Source organism: Eptatretus burgeri, chromosome 1 (genome assembly GCF_056783735.1).
Source record: "Eptatretus burgeri isolate ZD-2024b chromosome 1, Ebu_testis_v1, whole genome shotgun sequence".
NCBI lineage: Eukaryota > Metazoa > Chordata > Myxini > Myxiniformes > Myxinidae > Eptatretus > Eptatretus burgeri.
This window is the reverse complement of record NC_140961.1, coordinates 74,329,686-74,337,929: the sequence shown is the minus strand read 5'-3', so window position 1 is coordinate 74,337,929 and position 8,244 is coordinate 74,329,686. Positions and strand designations below refer to the sequence as shown.

Sequence of the window (8,244 nt, the reverse complement as noted above, 5' to 3'; positions counted from 1 at the left end):
ATCTCAGGGCCCGAACAAGCAAGGTTACTGAAGGAATTTGAAGAGGATTATCTCCCAAAAGAACCTGAGTGCAGTCATCATCATCATGAAGAGGGATATTCCACACAGAAAAGGTTCAGGGAGAATGCCGTGAGTCTGGCTCATGTCATCAGTGACATGGGAAACCCTTTCCTTGATGACAGTGATGAGTTACTGGCTCTAGACACACGTAATGTTTTCGACGAGTCTGTGGTGAACACGGTGTGAACATTGCTTGGACTGGGGAAGTATGCCAAATATCACAAAGAAGTGATAGCAGACTGTACGCGCTCCCATTCATGAGCCCATAAAGAAGAATGCTCTTCCTCTCTTCAGATGCCCATGGCCAAAATCCAAGACGAAACAAGTAGAGAAGATCTCATTACTGAAAAATGATGTTGCCCTCTTCTCTCACTTGTACATTTTGATGCAGCATAGGGAGAGTGACTTGAGTGTATTCTTCAAACACGAGAACCATCCTTTTCCCCATTCACTCTCTGATGGTGGGAAATTGCGTCTAGGAAAGAAATCTGATCTCCCGAACATTCAGGTCCAGGACACCAAGGAAGATCCTCCTGATTCCTTTGATGTAAAGCTACTTGATGGTGCTGCTGTGGTGCACTTTCTTCCATGTACCAACATTGTGACATTCGATGAGTATGCTGAACGCGTCTTTGTTCCATACATCATAAAACAGATAGAACACTCCAAAAGAGTTGACGTGGTATGGGACACGTACATCACCAGCAGCATCAAATAATCCACAAGAGGAAAGCGAGGAAAAGGTATTTGGAGATAGGTTACTGGTAAGAACAAGCTCCCAGGAAACTGGGCTGACTTCTTACGTGATCCAACCAACAAACAGGAACTTTTTGCATTCCTCTTCAACAAGATTGCCACCTTAGACTGCCCTGAAGACAAAGAAATCATCATTACATCTGGTGCCACAGCCATTCTTCGAGGAACCGATCGTTCAATGCCACCATGTGACCATGAGGAAGCAGACACCAGGCTGCTAATTCATGTGCAGGATGCTATACTGAATGGTTGTACCAACTGTCTGGTGTGTACAGTTGATACAGATGTAGTGGTAATCCTGATTGGCAAGTTCCATCATCTGATCACCTTGGGTCAAGATGTGAGCATTTGGGTTGCCTTTGGAATGGGCAAGAACTTTACATATCATCACATCAATGGTATACTGTATATGATGTCCTGGGCAAAGAGAAATCCCTGGCCCTACCTCTATTCCACAGCTTCACAGGATGTGACACCACCTCTGCTTTCTTTGGAAAGGGTAAACAGTCAGCATGGGAGACATGGAAGTGCTACCCTGATGTGACCCGTGCCTTCACCTCCATGGCGCTCAACCCTTACACCAAAGTAGATGCAGATGTTCCACACTTCCAGCTACTGGAACGCTTCACAGTTCTCCTGTAGGATAAGACCAGTGACCTGGAACATGTTGATGAAGCAAGGAAGGCATTGTACTGTCAGAAGGGGAAGACAATGGACACAATTCCACCTACCCAGGATGCATTACTGCAGCACTCAAAGCGAGTTGCCTACCAAGCTGGAATATGGTCCACCAGTGAACAGAGTGAACAACATGCACCCACTCCAGAGGGGTGGGGCTGGACTCTTGATGAGGGCAGTGAGTCCTGGGTTCCGGTCTGGAACACTATACCTGTAGCCTCCAAAGCCTGTCGTGAACTGGTTACATGTGGTTGCAAGAGTCTGAAGGAATGTGGCACTGGATGTGCATGCAAACAGGCCCATTGGAAGTGCACCGAACTGTGTAGTTGTCACTGTGAGAAGTAAAGTATGCAAGAGACACACCATGCATGTGCAGAGGTGTATGATATCAGCAAAGCATCCTCACTGACATATGCCCTCACGTATGCTACTCAATGTACGTTTAGACCCCAAGATTGAGAGCCTAAGTGGCTTGGAAGCCGAGATATTGGTACTTAGAGGTTTTTACATGGCGGCCATCTTGGAAATCCAAGATGGCCACCATGCTGTATACTGAGGAAGTGGTTCCTATTAAAAATTGAAAGCTTTGGCAATGGGTAGCACGTGAAAAAAAAATTGGTGCTTTTGTCTGGAACGTCCACATTATTTTGCTAAGCTGCCTGACTATATAGTGTCCTTGGTGTTGGGCATTTATTTTGATTTGTTCTCCATCCCAGTTGAGATGACCTCTTTTTAGCGATTCCAATGAGCCAACTTTTTTTTATACTTTCTTTTATCGTTTTCCCAGTTGTCGGTGTATATCTGTTGATATTTTGTTCCCTCTGCCACCGAAGGTGGATGGAGGTTATGTTTTCACCCCTGTCTATCTGTCTGCTTGTTACTTGCGAAGATCGAAGATTTTAAAAGTATATTTGTTGTACTTAGACGTTATTCTGTCTGCCTGTCTGTTTGCTTGTCTGTTTGTCGCACGGTTTTTGGGCACAATTTTCAAGCAATCGTTCTGAATTTTTTGTGAATTTGGTGACTGGTAAGGATAGCAACGCTTAATTTTGGCAAAGATCCGAATCCGGATCCAGATCTGAGTGAGAAGGACGAGCTGATTAGATTTTGGTGAAGATCCGGATCCGACTCCTAGAATTTTAAAGTGATTCTTCACCATTGAGAGACAGGGCCAAAAACGATATACAGCACAATAACTCAAAAGGTTATGGATGGATTCGGACGAAACTTGGTGGACAGATTTGGAATGCCACTAGGAAGAATTGATTCAATTTTTGGGAAGTTCAGAATCTAGATCTGGATACGATAATTATTTAATTTTTAACTGATTCTTCACCATTGAGAGATGGGGCTAAAAACGATATATAGCACAATATCTCAAAAGGTTATTGATGGATTCCACAGAAACTTTGTGGACAGGTTGGGTGTGTGACAAGGGCGAATTGATTAAATTTTGGTGAAGGTTCGAACCCGGATCCGGATACGAGAATTTTTTAAAGTTATTCTTCACTTTTTTGAAATGAGGCCAATAACTATGTATCGCATGATATCTCAAAAGGTTCTGGATGAGTTATGACAAAACTCGGAACTTGAGCTGCTTAGGTGACAAGAACAAGCCAATTCGATTTTAGTGAAAGTCCGGATTCAGATATGACCAATCAGTGGGATAGAAAATCTAAACAGTTCAGCCTGGCGGAGGTATGCGCTCTCCTGAGTGCTGTTCCTTTTTGCCCATGTAAATCTTCTGCAGGTCACAGTTTTAAACCGATCTTCACCACATGGTACATACCGTTCATCGTAAGCAAGAAGCCTATTGTTTTTCAGGTCAAAAGGTCAACAACATTGGCTAAATGTCAACAACTTGGGTGGAATTTCTAAAATCCTCAATTTTCATCTGATTGACTTGAAATTTGCATATCAAGTCATTGAATTCAACCACCAATTATTTTTGAGATCAAATTTAGCCAAAAGGTCTAAATAGGCCAAAGGTTTACAACTTAGGTGAGATTTCTAAAATCCTCAATTTTCATCTGATTGACTTAAAATTTGAAGAGGATTTATATTTCAGGTAACTGAATTCAACCAGCCAATTATGTTGAGGTCAACATAGACCAAAAGGTCAACATAGGACAAAGGTTAACAACATGTGAAATTTCTAAATTCCTAAATTGTCATCACATTGACTTGAAATATAAACGGAATTTGCCCACCTCGTGTGGTCTTCAAGCTGACTCGGTCCAGCGAAAGGCGAGCCGAACCTGGACACCGGCGAGCGACCCTTGCGGTTCTTGCGGGGACTGGCGTCGCTCGGGCTCTCGATTGTGATGAGGAGGACAAAGACGACGACGATGATCAAGACCAGCTTCTCCCCAGGCTCAATCCCCAGGAAGTCACTGAAATCAACCACCAATAATTATTTTTGAGGTCAACAATGTGCCAATATAATCGGACAAATTTCTGAAATTTTCAATTTTCATCCAATTGACTTGAAATTTGAAAAGGATTTGCATATTTGGTCATTGAATTCAGCACCAGTTATTTTTGAGGTCAACATCGACACAAGGTCAACAACTTAGGTGGTATTTCTAAAATCCTAAATTTTCATCCGTTTGACTTGAAATTTGAAAAGGATTTATATTTCAGGTCACTGAATTCAACCACCAATTATTTTTAAGGTCTAATTTGTTTTATGGATTTCGCAAGTATTGTGCTATACATGACATCTTTCTTGTTTGTTTGTCTGTCTGTGAACAAAATATCTCCAAAAGTTGTGGGTGGATTCAGACAAAATTTGTTGGAGAGCTTGGGTATGCAAGACAGATGAAATTATTAGATTTTGGTGAAGATCCAGATCTGGATCCAAGAATTTTAAAAGTGATTTTTCACCATTGAGAGATGGGGCCAAAAACGACATCTATCAGGATATCTCAAAAAAGTTGTGGACGGATTCAGAAGAAACTTGGTGGATGTGTTGGGTATATAACAAGGAAGAATTGTTTCGATTTTGGTGAAGATCAGAATCCAGATACGAGACATTTTAAAGCGATTCTTCACCATTGAGTGATCAGACTAAAATGTTGTGTCGCTCGATATCTCAAAAAGTTGTGGATGAGTTAGTTCAGTTACAAGAACAAGCCGATTAAAATTTTAGTTCAGGTCCAAATTCAGATCCTGCCTATCAGTGGGATACAAAACGTAAACTAATCAGCCTGGCACAGGTATGTGCTTGCCCAAATGCCCTTCCAGTTTTACATTTTTCTTGTCTTTGTTTTGCAATCATTATGACTGTATTCATTGCTGTTTCAGTTTCATGTATGACCTCTTCCATTTGCACCTATCTTCAGAAATTTTTTACTTGGTGGCTTGTATTTCAATCTTTCCTTCTGAGTGCTGTAGTGTCAATGTGGTATTCTGAACCTCCATTGCTTTCTCGATCAGTTTGATTATTTGTGAGTTGATCTTGTATAATTGCATGATTTTATCATCCATGAGCGTGAGTCACTATCAAAAGTATTTTTGTAGTCTATCCAGGCTGTGGATAATTTGTTTTTCTCTTCATGCAGTTTTCGAGTACAGCCTTGTTTAATAGTAGGTGGTATATTTTTCCATAACATCCTCTCTCGCAACCCTTTTGTTCTACATCAAATTTCTGCACTCATCAGCCTCAGAGAGGTAATGGACATCACAAAGACTATTTGACTGTAGAAACACAAATATGACACCTCAACAATCATCTCAGTCATGGGACAGATGATGATAAGCATTATCACGGTGACCTCTCATTGAAGAGTAGACTGCTGTTTTATTTGGATTCCATGAACCTGATCTCTTGGAATTTTGTCACGACTTACATTGATTGCTGCATAGTTTTTACACATGCAGAAGTGCATAGTTTTTCTGTTCGGAAATATGACATCAAATATATTATTCCTTTGGAATTATGATTGAGTAGTGACGGTGCTTCGAAATGAAGATTCAGCAGTAAAACGGATACGCATTTTGCAATGATTGCATCCATATTTTACTCACCCGGTTATTCATTCTGGTTAAAAGGTCCGCTCTGAGTCTGGGAGGTTGGTCATTTGATTCCAACACTGGCCAAGTCATATCGAAGACTTTAAAAAAGGTATATCATGCTTCCTTGCTTGATGCCCAGCATTTAAAGGATAGAGTACAGCAAACTGCATAGGTGAATATTTATGAGGAGGTTAGAGTGTGGAGAGAAAGGCGATGTCATCAAGATGATGTCACCTGTACCAAGGGTGCTCCAGAAAGTGACATCACTTCTCCCAAACTCGGTGGTTGTTTTGGTCTGAAATCAAGTCCGGTGTTGGTGTTGTGTGTGTGTGTCTGTGTGTGTGTGTGTGTGTTTTTTTTTTTCCAGTTCCTCAACAAGTCTTTGACTGTTTACCAAAGGGAAATGTGTTACCCCCACAAACCAGGTGGGTGGGTTACCTCCAATACCCCATGTTCTTGAACTGACCATGGGCATTGCTTGGCGAGGTTCTCGAGATCTCTGAAGGGTATGGTACGTCCCACCATGTGCTCTCCCACTCCTTCCTGGGAGCCTTGCAGGAATTCGGACTGCTCAACCCTGCCTTGTAATCGTGTTTCAAGCATTTTTTTTTTTTGTATACAATGTCGAGGCTTGTGAAGGAGCTAGAACATAGAACAATTCAGAATATAACAGAACAAAAAGAACAGTAGAAAGAGAGAGGGGAACCACCAACAGAAAGGTTGAGGGAAAATAGAGGGAAACTTGGACAAATAAGGGATGTGGAGAAGAATGAATGACGGCTAGGGGAGAACATACTGTTGCGAATTTGGAAACTTACTGCACTCAACATTCAGTAGTCCCTATAGAACAGTTATATCGGTAAGTATGTGTTTTATAGATAGCTTCCTTTCCCTTGTCTAATGGGTAAATAAATGTTCATGCGCTGAGTTACTTTTGATAGATAGGATTTCCTTTTATTGGAAAACACAACATGCAACGATGGCAACACTTTACTACAGTTCTGCAGAGAACAACGACAACCCTCTGCCCCGGGATTCTCCACGTGCCGAATGGGGGAGGGGTCAAGCCGCGCCGGAGCACATAAAAGGGGACAGGAGTCTGTCTGGTTGGTCTTGTTCGACGTCATCGTCTTTGTCCTCCTCCTCGCGATAGAGAGCCTGAGGAGCCGCAGGAGCTGGTCTGGAGCCTGGGGAGAAGCTGGTCTTGGTCGTCGTCTTTGTCTTCCTCATCACAATCGAGAGCTCGAGCGACGCCAGTCCCCACAAGAACCGCAAGGGTCACTCGCCAGTGTCTGGGTTCGGCTCGCCTCTCACCGGACCGAGTCAGCTTGAAGACCACACGAAGTGGGCAGATCCAAGACAGACCCTGGTCTTCAGCCCGACTGTCCTCCAGGCTTGAGGTCCGACTAAAGACCATTGGTCTGATTATTTGGGTGTGTGTGCGTGTGTGTGTCTGTGGGCCCGTCTGCTAAGTAGTGAATTGTATAAGTGCTTTTTGCTTGTATATATGATGTGCATTCATTAATATTCAGTTTAGCGCTGCCCTTATGTGCTCCCCTCATTCCCCCCCATCGTAAATCAAAACACCCCATTTGTTCAATGTTTCAATTCGTTCGTGTCCATTCCTTCATTGACTGAGGGTGCTGCGTGTTGGAAAATTAGCCTGGCCGTTGCCGTTGTAATGGGATATTTGGGACTGACGGATCTCGGCGATCAAACCGCTCGGATCGCACACGGGACTGGTACGCTAAGCGGCTCGTTCCGTACGGGAGCCGTCGAGGATGAATTTCCCCGGTAGGTTGGACCACGTGGGTATTTAGGTAAATTGAAATTGGCAATCGACCCTACCCCATGTGGTCTGTCTATTGGCGAACTTCGGTCCAATAAGGGACCCGTACTCGTCGGACTTTTCCGAAGAAGTACGATCTGAATTCCGGGCGATCGGTCGAGCCGACTCTGCAGCTCCATCTTGCGGTTGTGCTTGCGACCGACGCCCGGCCCCGCAACAATACAACCCATACATGTACTTAATTTCACCAAAGCTCGGTGAACAAGATAGATACAGCCACAAACTCTCAGGAAGGAAACAAAGTTTCAAGGATAAAAAAAATGTAGTGGATGAACCATTAATTGAAAACACAGCTTAATTGAGAGGGAGTTAAAAAAAACAATTTTTTCATATATATATATATATGTATATATATATATATGTATATGTATATATATATATATATATATATATATATATATATATATATATATATATATATATATATATATATATATATATATATATATATATATATGTGTGTATATATATATATATATATGTATATGTATATATATATATATATATATATATATATATATATATATATATATATGTGTATATATATATATATATATATATATATATGTATATATATATATATATATATATATATATATATATATATATATATATATATATATATATATATATATATATATATATATATATATATATATATATATATATATATATATATATATATATATATATATATATATATATATATATATATATATATATATATATATATATATATATATATATATATATATATATATATATATATATATATATATATATATATATATATATATATATATATATATATATATATATATATATATATATATATATATATATATATATATATATATATATATATATATATATATATATATATA

The 8,244-nt window shown here is 40.2% G+C and overlaps 1 pseudogene; it reads left to right on the top strand.

Annotated features, from left to right (window-relative positions):
• Positions 1-979: 979 nt before the first annotated feature.
• LOC147034759 (uncharacterized) lies at positions 980-1,935 on the top strand (annotated as a pseudogene).
• The last annotated feature ends 6,309 nt before the right edge of the window (positions 1,936-8,244 follow it).